Source organism: Vulpes lagopus, chromosome 2, assembly GCF_018345385.1.
Source record: "Vulpes lagopus strain Blue_001 chromosome 2, ASM1834538v1, whole genome shotgun sequence".
Classification (NCBI taxonomy): Eukaryota; Metazoa; Chordata; class Mammalia; order Carnivora; family Canidae; genus Vulpes; species Vulpes lagopus.
In genome coordinates, this window is record NC_054825.1 from 97772594 (window position 1) to 97789877 (window position 17284).

Here is a 17284-nt window from a genome sequence, read left to right on the forward strand (position 1 = left end):
CAGACTTCTAGAACTCCAATCTTAGATCTCTGCTGGTTGGAAAAACTCACTGTAATCAACCCATCTCGTTTTCCCATCTCGTCTTCCCATCTCGTCAGTGGCTTTGGAGAAGTGTTTTCCCTGTGCAGTCGCCTGTGTGCTCCCTTCTCCCTCTGTCTTTCTCTCTCTCTGCCACTTCTCTCCATGGCTAGATCTTCCTCTCCCCTGCCACACTTGCAGTCCTCTTCTCCCCCCAAACCACACCTCCACAAATGCTACCTTCCACCATGTGGCCTCTTCTCTCCCTCTAGTCGTGTAGGTCGTTCCGTCAGTTCTCAGATCGCTTTCTTGGGTGTTCAGAATGATTTGATATTTATCTAGCTGTGTTTAAGGGATGAGGCAAGCCTAGGGTCCTCCTGCTACTCTGCCACCTTAGCTCCACTCTCTAATCTTGTTTTATTTAAAAGACTTGAGGTTGTGTCTCAAAAGAGAGAATCTTTTTTTTTTTTAAAGGTTTTTATTTATTTATTCATGAGAGAGAGGCAGAGACACAGGCAGAGAGAAGCAGGCCTCCCCATGGGAAGCCTGAAGCAGGACTCGATCCCAGGACCCCAGGGTTACAACCCGAGCCAAAGGCCGATGCTCAACCACTGAGCCACCTAAGTGCCCCAAGAAAGAATCCTTGAGGTTCTCTCTTATATACTGTCCTATAGTAATTTTTTTTAAGCAACAAACAGGATCATGATACTAACAAGGATCTGATTTCTGATACCAGATGAGACATTGGACCATAATCTCTTTGTACAGAATTCTTGTTTAAGCAGTTAAGGCAAATGTAGGAATCCCAACAATTAGCTCCAAGAGAAGATAGTATTATTGTTAAGAAAAGGTGCAGAGAGGGGGATCCCTGGGTGGCGCAGCGGTTCGGCGCCTGCCTTTGGCCCAGGGCGCAATCCTGGAGACTCAGGATCGAATCCCACGTCGGGCTCCCGGTGCATGGAGCCTGCTTCTCCCTCTGCCTGTGTCTCTGCCTCTCTCTCTCTCTCTCTCTCTCTCTCTGTGACTATCATAAATAAATAATAAAAAAAAAAAAAGAAAAGGTTCAGAGAAAGATCATCATGTCCCGAAATGAAGGCAATGAGATGCTCCATTCCTGCCATAATCAGGATGATCTGGAGGATTCTGTGTTTGCCATAGGGATTGATATGAAGGTAGAAAGATCACCCACCAATAGGGAGGGTGGATGTTGGAGAGTATATCGTCAGGGCCTCCTTGGTAGCAATTTCAGTCTCTACAAGAGAAATAGGTGTTTGTTTAAACTTTTCCCTCATTAGCACAACACAGAGTCAGCTCCAGGACGCCCACTGGACAATGGGGTTCAGGACTAGAGCCAGGAATGATTAATGTGTTCCCTTTACTTAGATCCTCCTGGCCCACCCTACAGCTGGAAGCCCTACCCAAAGACAGGAACATGGATCCTGGTTCTTGTAGCCCTGGAGAAGGTTGGAGCCACAGATCATTCTTCCCTTTTCTTTGGCTTCTCCTCATCCCAGTAGCTGTCCTTGCCCTGCCACATTCTTTCCTGGCCGGGTCAGGATACAGCATCCAACTCCAAAGCAGCTCAATCCCATCTACCTCCTGAGTCTGCTCAAGGTGGGCAGTTCAATGAGCTTGAGATCTGGGCTCTATAGGAGGCCGGCTGAAGGCAAGAGCACAGGGGCTGAGCCAGGAATCCTAGGGCTCCATGGAGATCTGGCCTCCTAAAGGCCTAAATGGAGAGTCTCTCCATTGGCCTTCTTTCTTCCCTGCCACCTCCCAAGCATTGTTGTGTGGGATGTAGCCCTAAAAGCCAGCCCTTTGGTTGGGTCTGCAAAGGCCTTCCCCCTCCTCTTCTTGGGGTCAGACTCTGGACTCTCCTGTATGCACCACGGAGAGGTCCTCTATCTCTAGGACATATCAAGTGCAGCCAGCAGGCTGCTCTCCCCCCAACCAGAGTGTTGTCTATGCCTTGTGTTCCCACTGCCTCTACAAATGCCCTCACGTGGGCCCCCTCCCCAAGTGAAAAGCTTATTCAGCTTTTCACTCAGACCCAGGTCTGAGCTAAGCCTGAATTTGCTAAATCCATTTAGCATCAACAGGACCTAAACCTTGGTGAGGGCCCCTGTGCTTTCCCACTGGCCTTTGACAGTGAAGAGCTATCAGAACTCAAGGCTGAGCTTGCCTAGGTCATTACTATCAAGCAATGTAAGGTCTTGGTCCTGCTTCCTTTTATATATTAACTTGATTGTGCTAAGGAATGCCCCAATAGTGGGAAAACATTCTTTCTGGGTTTGTCTATGAGAGTGTTTCTGGAAGAGATTAGCATCTGAATTAGTTGACTGAGTAAAGAAGACTGTCCTCACCCAATCCATGAGGGCCTGAGCAGAACAGAAGGCAGAGGAAAGGTGAATTTGCTCTGTTTGCCTGGGGCATCCTAAACCCCCACCCCACCCCCCACCCCCCACCCCGCCCCCAGACGTTGGTCATTAGGACTCCTGGTATTTGGTTCTTTGGACCGGGGCCTAGATTTACACCAGTGATACCCTGATCTCAGGCCTTCATGTTTGCACTGGAACCCCAACACCAGCTTTCCTGTTTCTCCAGCTCACAGACAGTGAATAATGAGACTTCATATACCTCCATAATCGTGAGCCAATCCCCTGTAATAATTATCTACGTCAACATCTACAGCAGCAGCTCCTGATGATTCTCTTTCTTGGAGAACCTAATACAGTCATATGCACAAGGTCTCATTTTCAGAGTGAGAAGGTTCAAGCGATAGGCCAAGGAGAGGCCTGGCTATTCACCTTTCTGTGTGCTTGCTTCAGGCCATCTGCCTTTCACTTCCCATTCAATTCTGTCTACATTACCTGTTGCATAAAGGACTCTGCCTTAGATTCCAAAGAGGATTGAGCCAGTGAGGAGGAGCACAGGGAGGATTGAGGTGATTGGTCTGATGGCTGTGGCTTGACTTGGGCTAATATGGGAGTTGTGGCTGATGCTCCTGACATGGAAACACAATAATGAAAGCCCTTGTAGACAAGGCTCCAAAACTGAGAGGATGAGTCCTTAGCTCCTGCTCCTTCAGGTAATGCTATGATACAGGGCCTCCTGTAGCCAACTTTGTGGTAGCTACTGTGACAGGTGCTGGGAAAGGAAAGAAGACAGAGGGTGGGCTCATACAGATCAAACAGCTAATGGGAGAAGCAAGGGTTTCCATATAAACAATAACTCTTGCCAGGACAGAAGAGGAGGTGACAAATATGGATGGTGATGGACATCTTGTTCAGAAGCTAACATTTCAGTTGGCATTGAAAGATTTCAAGAAATAGACCAGGTGAGATGAAAAACAATCATGATGATGATTGCTCAGAAAAGAATAAGATAAGAAGAAAATCTCTGGAAACAGAATGATCCCTTTAGGATAGGGGCCAATAAGAAATCCACAGTGAGAAAACCAAAGGTGTGTGCAGTGGAGAGAGATGCCAGGAGGAGGGAAGGGAAAGGAAGGATGCTAGAACAGACCTGTGGCCATTATTCGGCCAAGAAGAATTGACCATGGATGGATCAATATCCCTTTCTCTCTAGCTCTCTATCACTTACAATGAGTGGGGTAGGTCAAGACCATTTCAAGAGAACACCACTCTATCCAATCTTCTGAGTTGCCTGTTGTCTCCAGCTTCTCATCCCAGTGCATCAATGGGTGTTCCATCCAGCTCTTATAGTCTCCATTGGAGACTTCATGAGGGAGTTGGTCACTGTCCAATGTGCCCTGAAACTGTTGGCCTGCAGGCTGAACCACTGTCCACTCTCCATTCTCTGAGTCAAAGAGGTGGGTTATCTGCCCATTGAAGGCAAACTGCCAGGATGCACTGGTGTATCTGCCGGCCTCATGCTCACACTTCATCTTGTCCTGCAGGTTGAGAGAACCTACCTAGCCCTGCCACAGGAAAAAAGTCAGCCTCTGGTCTTGAGCAATCCTTTGCCCCATATTCTGTGTCCTCCTCAGCAACCCTTGGCCCCTCCTGGTCCTGCTCTGTTCTCCTTGGCAGCTAGCCCCTCCTGTAGGCCCAACTTCCAAAGTCTCCATGACTCAGGTGGTTAAGGAAGGGGCCTTCAGACAGGAAATACCTCAAACTTCTCTGTATTGGCCTGGAGGTCTGGGAGCCCTGCTGGATCCCCGCCCATTCCTCTACCTGGAGCCGCGCCCTGGATTCTTTTTTTGCTCTCTTTCACTATATGGGGTAAATATAAGTGGTAATTCTGCTAGATTTCCTGTGGACACAAAATTTAAGGATTGCTCAGAAATCAACTTTCAAGCAATCATCTGTCAGGATCCTGACATGCCAGATGCAAACAAATAATCTGGGAATGAAGCATGTGAGAATCTTGATGATTTCCCCAGGCCCCACACGCCTGACTGACTCTTCTGTATCCTTCTTCAGTGCATAGAGAGTCTTTACATCAGAAACAAATCTGCTTCTTAGAGTTGATTTATTTCCCCTTAACAAGGATCGGTATTGGGACAACTGGGCGGCTCAGCGGTTGAGGGCCTGCCCTTGGCCCAGGGCGTGATCCTGGAATCCTGGTATCAAGTCCTGCGTTGGGCCCCCTGCACGAAGCCTATATCTCTCTGCCTATGTCTCTGCCTTTCTCTCTCTTGCCTCTCATGAATAAATAAATGAAATCTTAAAAAAAAAAAAAAAGATCGGTATCCAGAATATACAAGGAGCTCCAACACATAAAAGTATAGTTCTCCTAAGAGTTGGGCAAATTCGTATCACAAGTCACAGTGTATATAAATCTTGGAAATCATGAGTATATGCAAAGTAATCAAAATAACACAAAGCACAATAGGATCCTTACACACACATCAAACTCACAGAACCGGAAAGGTACCTATAGCAAGTGGTGGACAGGAAATTGAATCATAGGATTTCTCTTAAATATTGGTAAGAGTAGAAATGGAATCACTCCTTGCCTGTATTTCACCCTATCCAGACAGTGGTTGATGTGTTCATCCTACTGCATGATAATAGCAGTGTTAGTTTCAGGCTGGAAAACATGGCCATCAAAAAGCATGGAGATGTATGGTTGTTTGCTGTCATCTTGTGTGTCATAGCAAAAAATGAGCAATATTCTATCCAACTGAAGTACAATATATACAAGATGTTAAGAGATTTCTGCTTCTCTCAACTTGAGACTACATAGCCTGAACTAACACCAAGAAATGACACAAGGATGGACCAGTACATGGGAGGAACAAAGCTTACAAATATATATTTGAGGACTTCTGGATACATACCACTTTTCCTAGTCTATTTATTGATCTAATGGCTATTCTTAATTTGCTTAAATCCTTTTCTGAAACCGTTTTATTAATGATGATGATATCTGCCAAGGCAATTTGCCTAGAAGCTCCATTGATAAGGCCATCAGGTTTTTCTTCTTCTAATTGTTTTATTTATTTATTTATTTATTTATTTATGTATTTATTTATGTATTTATTTATTTATAAAGATTTTATTCAACCAGTCATGAGAGACACACACACAGAGAGAGAGAGAGAGAGAGAGGCAGAGACATAGGCAGAGGGAGAAGCAGGCCCCATACGAGGAGCCTGATGTGGGACTCGATTCTGGGTCCCCACGATCATCCCCTAGGTCAAAGGCAGGCACTTAACCGTTGAGCCACCCAGGTGTCCCTTCTAATTGTTTTAATCCATATTTTGAAATCACAACAGTTATGATGCCATCAAGATAAATATCAATTCCTAATTCAGCATCAACCCACACATAGAAGCTCCAGCACCCATAGCTGTTAACCCAATGGTCTCTAGTAGTATGTACTCAAATTTCTCCTTCTGCATCAAATTCTCAGTAGTCCTAAGGCCATCGTCCTTTACTGAACAGCAGGGGCAACTGTTTCTAAGGTCCAACCATTTTCCATATAACTCTCCGCCTTGGCTGTTAGCTAAAGATTTCTCTACTGCACTTCCTTCCCCAAATTCATTTAAAATAACTGCTACTCTTTTACTGTGTTCCTCTGTCAAAATATAGTTCAGAAGTGTTGTCTTTCTAGTACCTCAGAGATATTTGCTGTCTGCCAGAAGGCCCAGATGCCTAAGGTGAAGAGGCACCGGCAGCTCCCAAACTCACAGGATGCCAGCGTTTATGGCATTTTCTGATCAGGATGGTTAGTTACCTAAATAGCCGGTGATAAGTGTGATGGGATCTTAGTGCCAGGACCAGACTTTTCCTCCTCCTCTATTAGCTTCATCTCAATAGGAACCAATTCAGGACAGTCCTCCTCCCTCTGCTCCTCTTCCTCATCTGCAGCACCCATACTTTCCTTCTTAATTTTCACAAGAAATTAAGGTTTTTAAGAATGAGAAAGTCTAATATAGAAATGTAACAAATATTTTTTAAATAGTTTAAAATACATTTAAAAATATGCATAACTGTAAATTGTAGTAAAACTTTGCCTTTGAGGAGAAATCATTAATTTTGGGTTTACCATGCAGGGTGGCGCTATAGGAAAACATGTAAGAGCAGGAGAATTGTACTTTTACCAGTTCAAATGAACAATGAAAATACATATTACCAGAGTTACCATGGGATGCTTAGACACTTCCGTGCAATGTGAGCATTTTTCTCCCTAGAAACTGCATAATTGACTGTTCAGCTACAGCGGGCAGACACCATGTGGCATAGCAACAATGGAGCAAGAAAACTAGGAAAGTTTTCTGTTAGAAATCAAATGATTTCAATTTTTTTTTGCAAAGCATTCTTGGTAAGGTTCCTGCTCCTCCCAACAAACTAACTAGCAAAGAACAGCAGCAACAATGACAAACAACAGTTAAGTCTCTGATTTCTGCAGTAATGGATGAAAATTATTAATTAAAGCAATTAATATTTATCTGTAAAGAAAGATGTATGGACATAATATTAAAAGCTAGTAATATACATTTTCATGAAAATGTTTTGCTTTATTAGCAGAAATGTGCTAAACATTTAATTACACCTGTATTTACTAATCCGATTTTATTTTCCAGTTTTTCTGATTTTTTGTGTATATTACATTTTTCCCACAATATTGAATACTTAAAAAAATTGCTTTTGTCAGAGAATGTCATCCGTTTTAACTATTGTCAAAATATTTCTTAACTCAAAAAAAATATTTCTTAACTCTTTGTAACAGTAAACCTTATTTCAAAGCAATGTGCTTGCTTTCTGTTCGGTTTCTGCTTGAAGAATATTCTTACCCGATGTTATTTGAATTCTCTCTTACTTTTCTTTTTTTTTTTTGGTAAGGACCCTTCTTGGTCTCCATTTTGAGCCAAAAAAGATTAATCTCTGCTATATCTATCTATCTATCTATCTATATCATGTGAATGGGATGGGGGCGGGAAGGACAGAAAGAGAATCTTAAGCAGGCTCCATGCTCAGTGTGGAGGCCAACATGAGGCTTGATCTCATGACCTTGAGATCATGACCCCACTCAAGATCAAGAGTCAGATGCCCAGCCAACTGAGCAACCCAGGACCCCTCATCTTCACCATCTTAATAGCCTCTCTGCTTCCCTCCTAGAAAACATTTAACCAGTCACCGGTATTCCACAAGTGAGTCAAAGTTACTGAAGGTGATGCTCATTTTCTCTCAAAGCCAGGGCTAATCACTTGTTTGGTAGCCATTGGCAGAAAAGAGAATTGATTGGGCCATAGCATGAGTAGTCAGGGACATGCCCTGGAAAAGAAGGAGGAGGTGGAGGAGGGGAGGAAAAAGAGAAGAAACCTGTGGGAGAAATACATGAATTGTAAACAGGGGTGTCAGATGGTGGTGCATTGCTGCTCTTCATATAATGAACATTTGTCTAAGAGTTCTTTGACTCATTTGTCACCATCCCCTTGGGTTCCCTCTAGTATGGGGGAAATCTCCTCTTGATGTTTCTTGAAGACACTGTCTAGGCCTTTCTCTCAGAGTTTAGGATTTTAGGAAAAAGAAAGGAGTCTTTTCTATTTTTCTACTCTGCTGTGAATCTCTCCTGAAGAAAGGAGCCCCCAAACCTACTTGCTTATATGGGGAGAAGGGAAGGGGGAAATATTGAGAAAAATGTAATGTTTATCTTTATGTTGCTATAAATAAATTCCACTCAGCTGACATAGGTCAGGTTAGATTTTATTCCCTTCAAGTTTAACCTGGATAATACCACATGAGAATCATTCATTGATGCTATTCCTATGTGTTTTAACTGGTTAAGATTTAGGATAAATTTATCCGTCTTTAACTGAGAGGTATGGCATTTTAGGTTTAGAGTTTTGGTTCCCCATCTCCAAGGTGGGAGGAATATATAAATCCTTTTTAAAAAGTACAACTAACTGGGGATCCTTGGCTGGCTCAGCAGTTAAGCGCCTGCCTTCCACCCAGGGTGTGATTCTGGAGTCCCGGGATCGAGTCCCACATCAGGCTCTCTGCATGGAGCCTGCTTCTCCCTCTGCCTGTGTCTCTGCCTCTCTCTGTGTCTCTCATGAATAAATAAATAAAATCTTTTAAAAAAAAGTACAACTAACTGAGTTTATATGAGAGGGAAATTTATAGGGGCCAAACATGAAAAAAAATGTTAAAAAGCAGAATGGTAAGCTAAGGGTGGACACTGAGTTTTCCAAAGGTTGGTGGGAAGATAGGTAAGGTGGAGGTTGTTGGCCTCGGTATGCCAGGGGTTTAGATTTTACTCCTAGTCAGGGACAGGGATTAGGCTATGGGCTTTATCAAGGTGAGGAGTTAGAACTGAGACCACATATAAAGCTGAGGTATAGTAAAAAGGTGGGTTAGGAAAAAAAAATCTGCTCAGGTGCACAAGGAGATACTACAAAAGAACACAGCAGGCACATTTCTCTGTCTTGGCCTGGGTTCTGTGTGTAAAAAGAAAATAAACAAGACTATCCTAAGAATGAATAACTATAAGCTATCCTTATTTGGCTTTCAGTTTAGAATTTACTCTGCCTGACTGACCAATCCAGGTATCTCAAAATAACCTAAAAAAAATTCTGGCTGGTAGAGATCCATGCGCATCTAGCAGAATCAAACATAATATCCCTCTAGAGCACAACCTCAAATAGGCTGCAGAGATTTCCTATAGATGATGCTCTGCCAAAGGAAACTCCTGACTTAATTGACATTAATCCTCAATTTCTGGAAACACAAGATATCCCAAGTAGGATATAGAAAAATAAATTCACTTGAAGGTACAATATGGTGAAATTGCAGAAAATCTTTGAGATCTTCAAAGAGAAAAAGGGGAAAAAAAATTAAAAGCAATGATTAATACAGTTATCTTCAGTGGGAAGACAATCAAATTGACAATAGACTTGTAAACAGTTTTGAAAAATTCTCAGCTATTATCTTTCCAAATATGACCTTGTCCCTCTTTTCTTTTACCTCTCCCTTTAGGATGACAGTTAAATGTGGGGTGAACCATTTCATGGTGTTTGCTCTCTCACTCTTCTATATTTTTCTACTCTTTGGTCTTTCTGTGCCTTATTCTGGATAATTTCTTCTGATTCACCTTCCAGTTGACAATTCTCTCTTGAGCCATGTATAATCTGCTATTAAAGGCATTTGCTGAGTTCTTAATTTCAGCTATTCAATTTTAAAATTATAGATTATTCCATATTTCAAATATCTTATTTTACTTTTATATAATTTCCAGATCTACACTGAAGTTTTTCAACCTCACTTTTTTTTAAAGATTTTATTTATTTATTCATGAGAGAGAGAGAGGCAGAGACACAGACAGAGGGAGAAGCAGACTCCATGCAGGGAGCCCAATGTGGGACTCGATCTGGGGACTCCAGGATCATGCCCTGAGCCAAAGGCAGAGGCTTAACCGCTGAGCCATCTAGGTATCCCTCAACCTCACTTTTTAAAAGCTCATTAAGCATAGGTATTTCAACACTCCTGCCGGATATTCTAAAACCTAAAGCTACAAGATCCAATATACAAGTTACTAGCCACATTCAGCTAATGAACACTTGAAACATGGCTAGTCTGAATTGGGATGTACTACAAGTGTAACATGCACACTAGATTTTTGAATAGTATAAAAATGTCAACTATCTCATTATTAATTTTTATGTTGATTACATGTTGAAATAAAAGTTCAGGTTAAATAAAAATTTGAGTTAAAATAAACTGATTTAAATAAAACAGTTTTAAGAACTGATTTCATTTGTTTCTTTTTACTCTTTCAATGTGGTTACTAGAAAATTTAAAGTTGCATATGTGACCCACATTTGTGGCTTGCATTATACTTCCATTTAAGCACTGATCTAGATCTTTGGTGTGTTTTCTGTTTCTGTTGTATGTTTCTGCTGGTTCTTATTCTTGTTATTTTATTTCCTCCTGTGCTTGGCTATCTTTGTCAGTGTGCTGGGCATTATATTTTGAAAACTATTGCTGAAAGAATTAGAAGTCTAGGATGATTATTTCCTTCCTTCATAAATGACTTCTTTCAGGTACTTGGTAGCTCTGAAACCAGAATTGCTTTCATTACATTTTAGGAATTAAGATATTTTTGGCTATATAGACTCTTTGAAGCTGGACTGTAGTCTGTTGGAGGACTGGTTTACTGTAGTTCATCTTAACCTAGGGTCTAGTCTCTCAGGACTCTCACCCAAAGAAGAGGGGGTTTATCAGTGTCCCTGCCTTTGGCAAGTTCTGGACTTCAATGTTTGTTTGCTTTGCCCCATGAGTCTGTCCAGAGCCTGCATAAACCACAAAGAAGGCTACTCCTTCTATGATGAAAAAGCTGCTGGTTCCATTACCATCCTGCTACTGCCACAATTAGGAAGCCGCCAAGACAAGGATAAGAAACTACTGTAACCAGGAGGTCACCACAATCAGAAGCCACAGCTGCTGGTGCTGTCTCCAGAGCCAAACCGTGCCTGTGATGATCTGCACAAATGGATGCCATGTGCCACGTGCCCTGCTCTCAACACGTCAAAGCCAGTGATCAGAGCCCAGGACCTCTGCTAATGCTCCTACAGTAATATCACATGTCTCCACAACCAGGCTTGCCAGAAGGAACAACAGAAGCCTGGCCTCTGCTCCAACTTTGCCACATTTGATTGACAGAATCAAAACTCGGTTGTGAAGGAGTCCTGGGAAGGAGTCTGGGAAACAGAGTTTTTGGTTTTTATGTCTCTATAGTATAGAAAGGCACACTAGAAAGAAGATGGGATGGATGTTAGGAACTGCTTCCTCCCATCGGCCCCAGGTACATGCCATTATGATGTTACCTATTTTCTGGTATGGCTTAGTGAGTTAAATGACTTGTTGTAAGGCAAACACCCATGTATCCACCATCCAGGTTAAGAAGCAGAATTTTGCGAGCCACCTCAGCAGCTCTCCATCACCCCATCCCAACCTAACCTTACCTAAGTAACCGCTTCCTTATGTTTGTGCGTGAGTGCAAAACATTCTCAGGCAGTATAGTGTAGAGTTGCCTATTCAAAAAAACTGTTTGTGTCCACTAAATCCATCTCAATCCATGAATTTCCTCCTTCATCTGTTTCTTTGTATCTTGCCCTTCGGTATATCATACATACATAAGTACGTGCAGATCCATTATTTGTGTCTATATAGCTACATACCTCCAACTACGCATACATTTCTATAAAGGCTTCAAGCATAGTAGTGGTTTCAAGCATAGGTTCTGGAATCAAGTTACCTAATTCAAAACCTATATTTGTGTGACCCCGAGCATATAAGTTTCCTCAACCCCTCTTCCATAGCTTATTTTTCTCTTTCTGTAAAATATGTATAATTATAGTACTTACTTCAGAACATTTGCTGTGAGGTTCAGATAAGAGAATGTATATAAAAGACTTAGCATAGTGTCTGGCTCGTGAAAAGTAGTTCGGAAATTTTAGCACTTTTTATTATATGGTAGCAGAGGATCTGCACGATAAACCTGCTCATTATATTACCTTGGCAAGTCATTTGATTTCTCTGGGTCCTGATTTTTTTTTTTTTTTTTTTTTTGTCTTTTGGTTGAGGGAGTTGTCCTACCTCCAAGTCCACTACTGAAGAGTGTGAGGCACTGGAAGAAGATATTTATCAGCATTTTATTAAGTAAGTGGGTTAGAGAGTCTGGCTTCTAGGCATCTTTCTTTCTTTCTTCTTTCTTTCTTTCTTTCTTTCTTTCTTTCTTCTTTCTTCTTTCTTTCTCCTTTCTTTTTTCTTTCTTTCTTTCTTTCTTTCTTTCTTTCTTTCTTTCTTTCTTTCTTTCTTTCTTTCTTTCTTTCTTTCTTTCTTTCTTTCTTTCTTTCTTTCTTTCTTTCTTTCTTTCTTTCTTTCTTCTTTCTTTTTTTTCTTTCTCTCTTTTCAAGTCTTATACTTTTAATGTATCTCTGGATGCTACTTAAGTATAAAACTCCTGCTATTAAGCACTTTGAAACAGGACACAGAAACCAATGATTTTGGTTGCTAAAATCAAGAGTAACACCAGAGGGCACTTCCATTAAATGGTGAAGTGGAAGACAGCAAGGTTGAATGTAGCCAGTCTTTTTAGAGGGTGAGAAAAAAGTGTGAGCAGAGGCCTGCAGGTGAAAGTAGTTAGTCTTTCATGACAACCAAGTGAAAAAATGTTCTTTAGTCTTCAGCTAGGTGAATGGGCATGGTTTGGGAAAGTGGTTGTAGATGGTTTTGTTACCCTCATCTGGATTGTTCTTATAAAGCTTAATAAGTCACATTAATAAAACAAAACAAACAAAAACAGAGACAAAAAACTTTATTTTTTTGCTGTGGATTCTCATACAATAAGAAGTGCTTCCAGGATTTTCGTATTTGGTGAATGAAAAAATGTTCTTATTTACAGTGTCTGTCAACACTACAGTCTTTCACAATACTTAGGGGAAATGACCCCTGGAAATGAATTAACCTTGGGGCACAATACACACAGTGACTTCAGTGCCCAAGGAAAATTTAGTTTCAGAGAAATGCACATTTGACTATAATAAATATTGGAGATGGGTAAAGATGAATGAGTAATAATTGAAATATAATTAATTAAAATTATATGATTTAATTAAACCATTTTTAACTCTCACAGAGATGATACTTTTTAAAAACTGAAAATGGGGAAGCCTGGGTGGCTGTGGTTGAGCGTCTGCCTTTGGCTCAGGGCGTGATCCTGGGGTCTTGGGATTAAGTCCCACATCGGGCTCCCTGCATGGAGCCTGCTTCTTCCTCTGCCTATGTGTCTGCCTCTCTCTCTTTGTGTCTCTCACGAATAAATAAATAAAATCTTAAAAAAAACCCTGGAAATATAAGCAACTTCATAGATGCCAGGATCTCATGAATGTTCAATGCTACACAGGGCTCATAGATTACCTTTCAGTATCTGTTTCTGTGATAAGGGTTTATATACTGTCCTATACTCTTTTTTCTTAGTTAAGATAATTTCAAGGGAACAAATAAATGTCTTTATGACCTTTTGTAATACACTAAACTGCCCTACAGTTCAGAAATAATGAAAATCTAGGCAAATGAAACATCTCTTAGGTTAAAAAAAGATTTCATTAACTATCACCCTCCATCTTAATCTAAGTGCTGCCCATCTAGAAAATTGAAAAGCTGGAAAGTCTCAGCAGCTATAACTGTAGCTTTGACATCTGAAAATTGACCAAACTGAGCAGATGCCTATCCATGCATGAGGGACTTCCATGAAAGGAAGAGCTTAAAGACAGTTTTAGGATTCCTTTTGGTTACTCAGAGCTATCAAAAGAAGCCTAGATGTTTTTCATAAGAAGTTCACAATAGACTAGCTTAGTGCTTAGTAAGTGATAGAGTAGTGATTCACATCTAATCTGAAGTCCTAGTTGTTGCATGCTACACTGAAAATCAATAGGATAGTCGTTCATTCGGCATGGAGCAAGTATGACTTTCAGGTAGACAACTCTTTACCTGGTATCTGACTGATCCTTTCTCAGGAGATACTTGGGTCCTGGGCCAGGCTGGTGTGGGTAGCGGGGGGTGGGGGGGCAGGTTCTACCCATTGTGGAGCTTATGTAAATGTAAGAATCATTAATTGTTCACTCCTCAATACTCATTATCAAATGTGAGTATGATTTCACACCTTTTTTTTTTTGAAGCCCAAGTACAGGATGATAAGATGTGGGGATGGAGATTTAAGAGATTTATAATTGCCTGCATCTCACACTGAGGTGTGTGCAGTTGCTGAGTGACAGGGAGTACACACACACACACACAAAGCCACAGGAAAAGGCCACATATTGCCCTGGAGAATCTATTTTAGCCAGAAATTTGTATGGGATAAGCTTACTAATATTAAAAACAAATCCAAATATATTATGGAGCAAAATGCAGACCTGCACATGATTTTTTTTTTCATTGAAAACAAGGGATTTTAAAGAAGCTTCTGTCTTGCAGAGCCGTGCCTGGGTTGGATGTCTTGGCCTTTAGATGTAAAGCAAATGCTTGTTCACATTCTTCTGCCATTAGTGATACTTTAGGGGAAACATTTGGAATTCTTGCCTAACAATCTCATTTGACATCCAAGGAAACTGAAGCACAAAGAGAAAACTTCTAATTAATGAATGTGGTTTGGGCTTTATATACTTTCCTTCTTGATTTAACCTTGGCTATTCCTTCCTACTCCCCATCCTAGCAATAGCCAATTAAAAAGTTCAGAAAAACTTGATCTAATGGGAATGAAGAACATTGTGCTGTCCATAATATTAGTTCCTGTTCTCCCACTAATGAACTGTATGATTTGGACAAGGGATTTAATTTCTCAGTCCCTCAGCAATAAAGATATGCACTTAAAAGTAAAGAAATAAAAATACTCATTGTATTTGCCTGGCATGATTGTTAGATCAAACCAGGTAACATGTGAAGTTCAAAGTGGTATAAAAAGAGACACCTGCTTTTCAACAAATGGTACCAAGAAAACTGGGGATCCATATGCAAAGGAATGAAGCTGGATCTTTACTTCACACCATGCACAAAAATTAACTCAATATAAGACCTAAAACAACAGAACCCTGGGAAAAACATAGGACAAATACTTCTTGACATTGGATTTGCAATGGTTTTTTGGATATGACACCAAAGGCATAGGTAATGAAAGAAAAAATAGACAAATTTGACTTCATAAAAATTTTAAAAATTGTGCATCAAAAGAGTAAAAAGGCAACCCCAAAAATGGGAGAACATATTTCCAAATCATATAAATGATAATTAAAATCTAGAATATATAGGAAACTCCTAAAACTCAATAACAAAAAGACAAACAACCCAATTTAAAAATGGGCAAAGAACTTGGACAGACATTTCTCCAAAGAAGATACAGAAATGGCCAGTAAACATTAAAAGATGTTCAACGTCACAAATCAAAATTATGATGAGATACCACATCACACCCATTAGAATGTCTACTATCAGAAGAACAAAAAAGGGGCACCTGGCTGGCTCAACTGGAAGAGCATGAGACTCTTGATCTCAGGGTTGGGAATTCGAGCCTCTGGGTGTCGAGATTACTTAAAAATAAAATATTAGAAAAGGAAAACAGGGGTGCCCCGGTGGCTCAGAGGTTCAGCATCTGCCTTCGGCTCAGATCATGATTCCAGAGTCCCAGGATCGAACCCTGCATTAGTCTCCCTGCTCAGCGAGGAGTCAGATTCTCCATCTCCACCTGCCCCTCACCTCATTTCTGCTCTCTCTCTCAAGTAAATAAATAAAAAATCTTAAAAAAAAAAAAGAAAAAAGAAAGCAAAAGAACCAAAATCAAGTGTTGGTGAGAACGTGGAGAAATTGGAACCCTTGTGCACTGTTGGTTGGAATGTAAAAATGGTATATCTGCTGTGGAAACCAGTATGGCATTTCCTCAAAAAATTAAAAATTAGAGTTATTATATGATCTGGTAACTCCACTTCTGAATATATACCCACAAGAACTGAAAGCAGGGTCTCAAAGAAGTATTTGTATACCACGTTCATTGCACCATTACTCACAATAACTAAAACATGGAAGCAACTTATGTCCATTGGTGGATGAAAGGATAAGCAAAATGTGGTATACATACACACCCTGGAATATTATTCAGCCTTAAAAAAGAAGGAAACACATGAATCTTGAGGACATTATGCTAAGTAAAATAAACCAGTCACATACACAAACATGCACACAGGATATTGTGTAATTCCACCTATATGAGGAAGTTTAGAGTAGTCAAAATCATAAAGACAGGAAGTGTAATGGCAGTTGCCAGGAGCTGGAGGTAGGAGAGAATGGAGAGCTGTTATTCAATAGGTGTAGAATTTCAGTTTTAGAAGACAAAGAGTTATGAGGATGGATGGTGGTAATGACTGCACAGTAAGTGAAGATATTTAATACCACTGAACTGTATAATTAAAAATTAAGACGGCAAATTTTATGTGTATTTTACCACACTTAAACCAAAAGAGAGAGGTGGAGTCCAGTGCTTGAAGGCACTTTGTTAAGGGGTGGATGTGGGCTTACAACAAACAATTCTAGTTTCAAGACTGCTGCTTTGTGGGGCACCTGGGTGGCTCAGTGGGTGAAGGGTGTGCCTTTGGTTCAGGTCATGATCTTGGGGTCTTGTGATGGAGCCTTACATCAGTCTCCCTGCTCAGCGGGGAGTCCGCTTCTCCCTCTGCTCCCCTTCCTGGCTCATGTTCTTTCTCTCTCTGTCTCTCTCAAATAAATAAATAAATAAATAAATAAATAAATAAATAAATAAATAAATAAAATCTTTAAAAAACAACAGACAAAGCCTGCTGCTTTGTCTGCATGGTCTATGACTTAATGATTCATCAGTTTGCTTCCACTGCTAAGCTTTGTTCTATTCCTTGGCTACCGGCTAATTCTGAGCCATGCATGCTAGAAACACACACTCAGACCACCAACAGCAATGGGTAAGAATAAGAAAGAACCTCCATCAATCCACCCCCCACTGTTGGGAACCAGGATCCTCTGAAGCGTGAGCCCTGGGAGTGCTGCATGATTGTCAGGCGTTGTGTTCACTATAGCTCTCTAATTCCCTCAGGAATGTCATTAGGTTGGGGGTATGTCTTCTCTCACTTTATACCTAAAGAAATGGAAGATTACACAAGCTAAGTGTTTTACTCGTGTGTCCTTCTATCTGCAATGCCTCTCCTTATTTTGGCGGGTGAATTTCTGTCCTCCATTTACTATCCAGCTCCTTGTCACCTCTCTGAGGAACC

General features: G+C 40.8%; 1 pseudogene; it reads right to left on the reverse strand.

Moving 5' to 3' along the window:
- Positions 1 to 5287: 5287 nt before the first annotated feature.
- On the reverse strand, positions 5288 to 6363 carry LOC121477906 (annotated as a pseudogene).
- Between the last annotated feature and the right edge of the window lie 10921 nt (positions 6364 to 17284).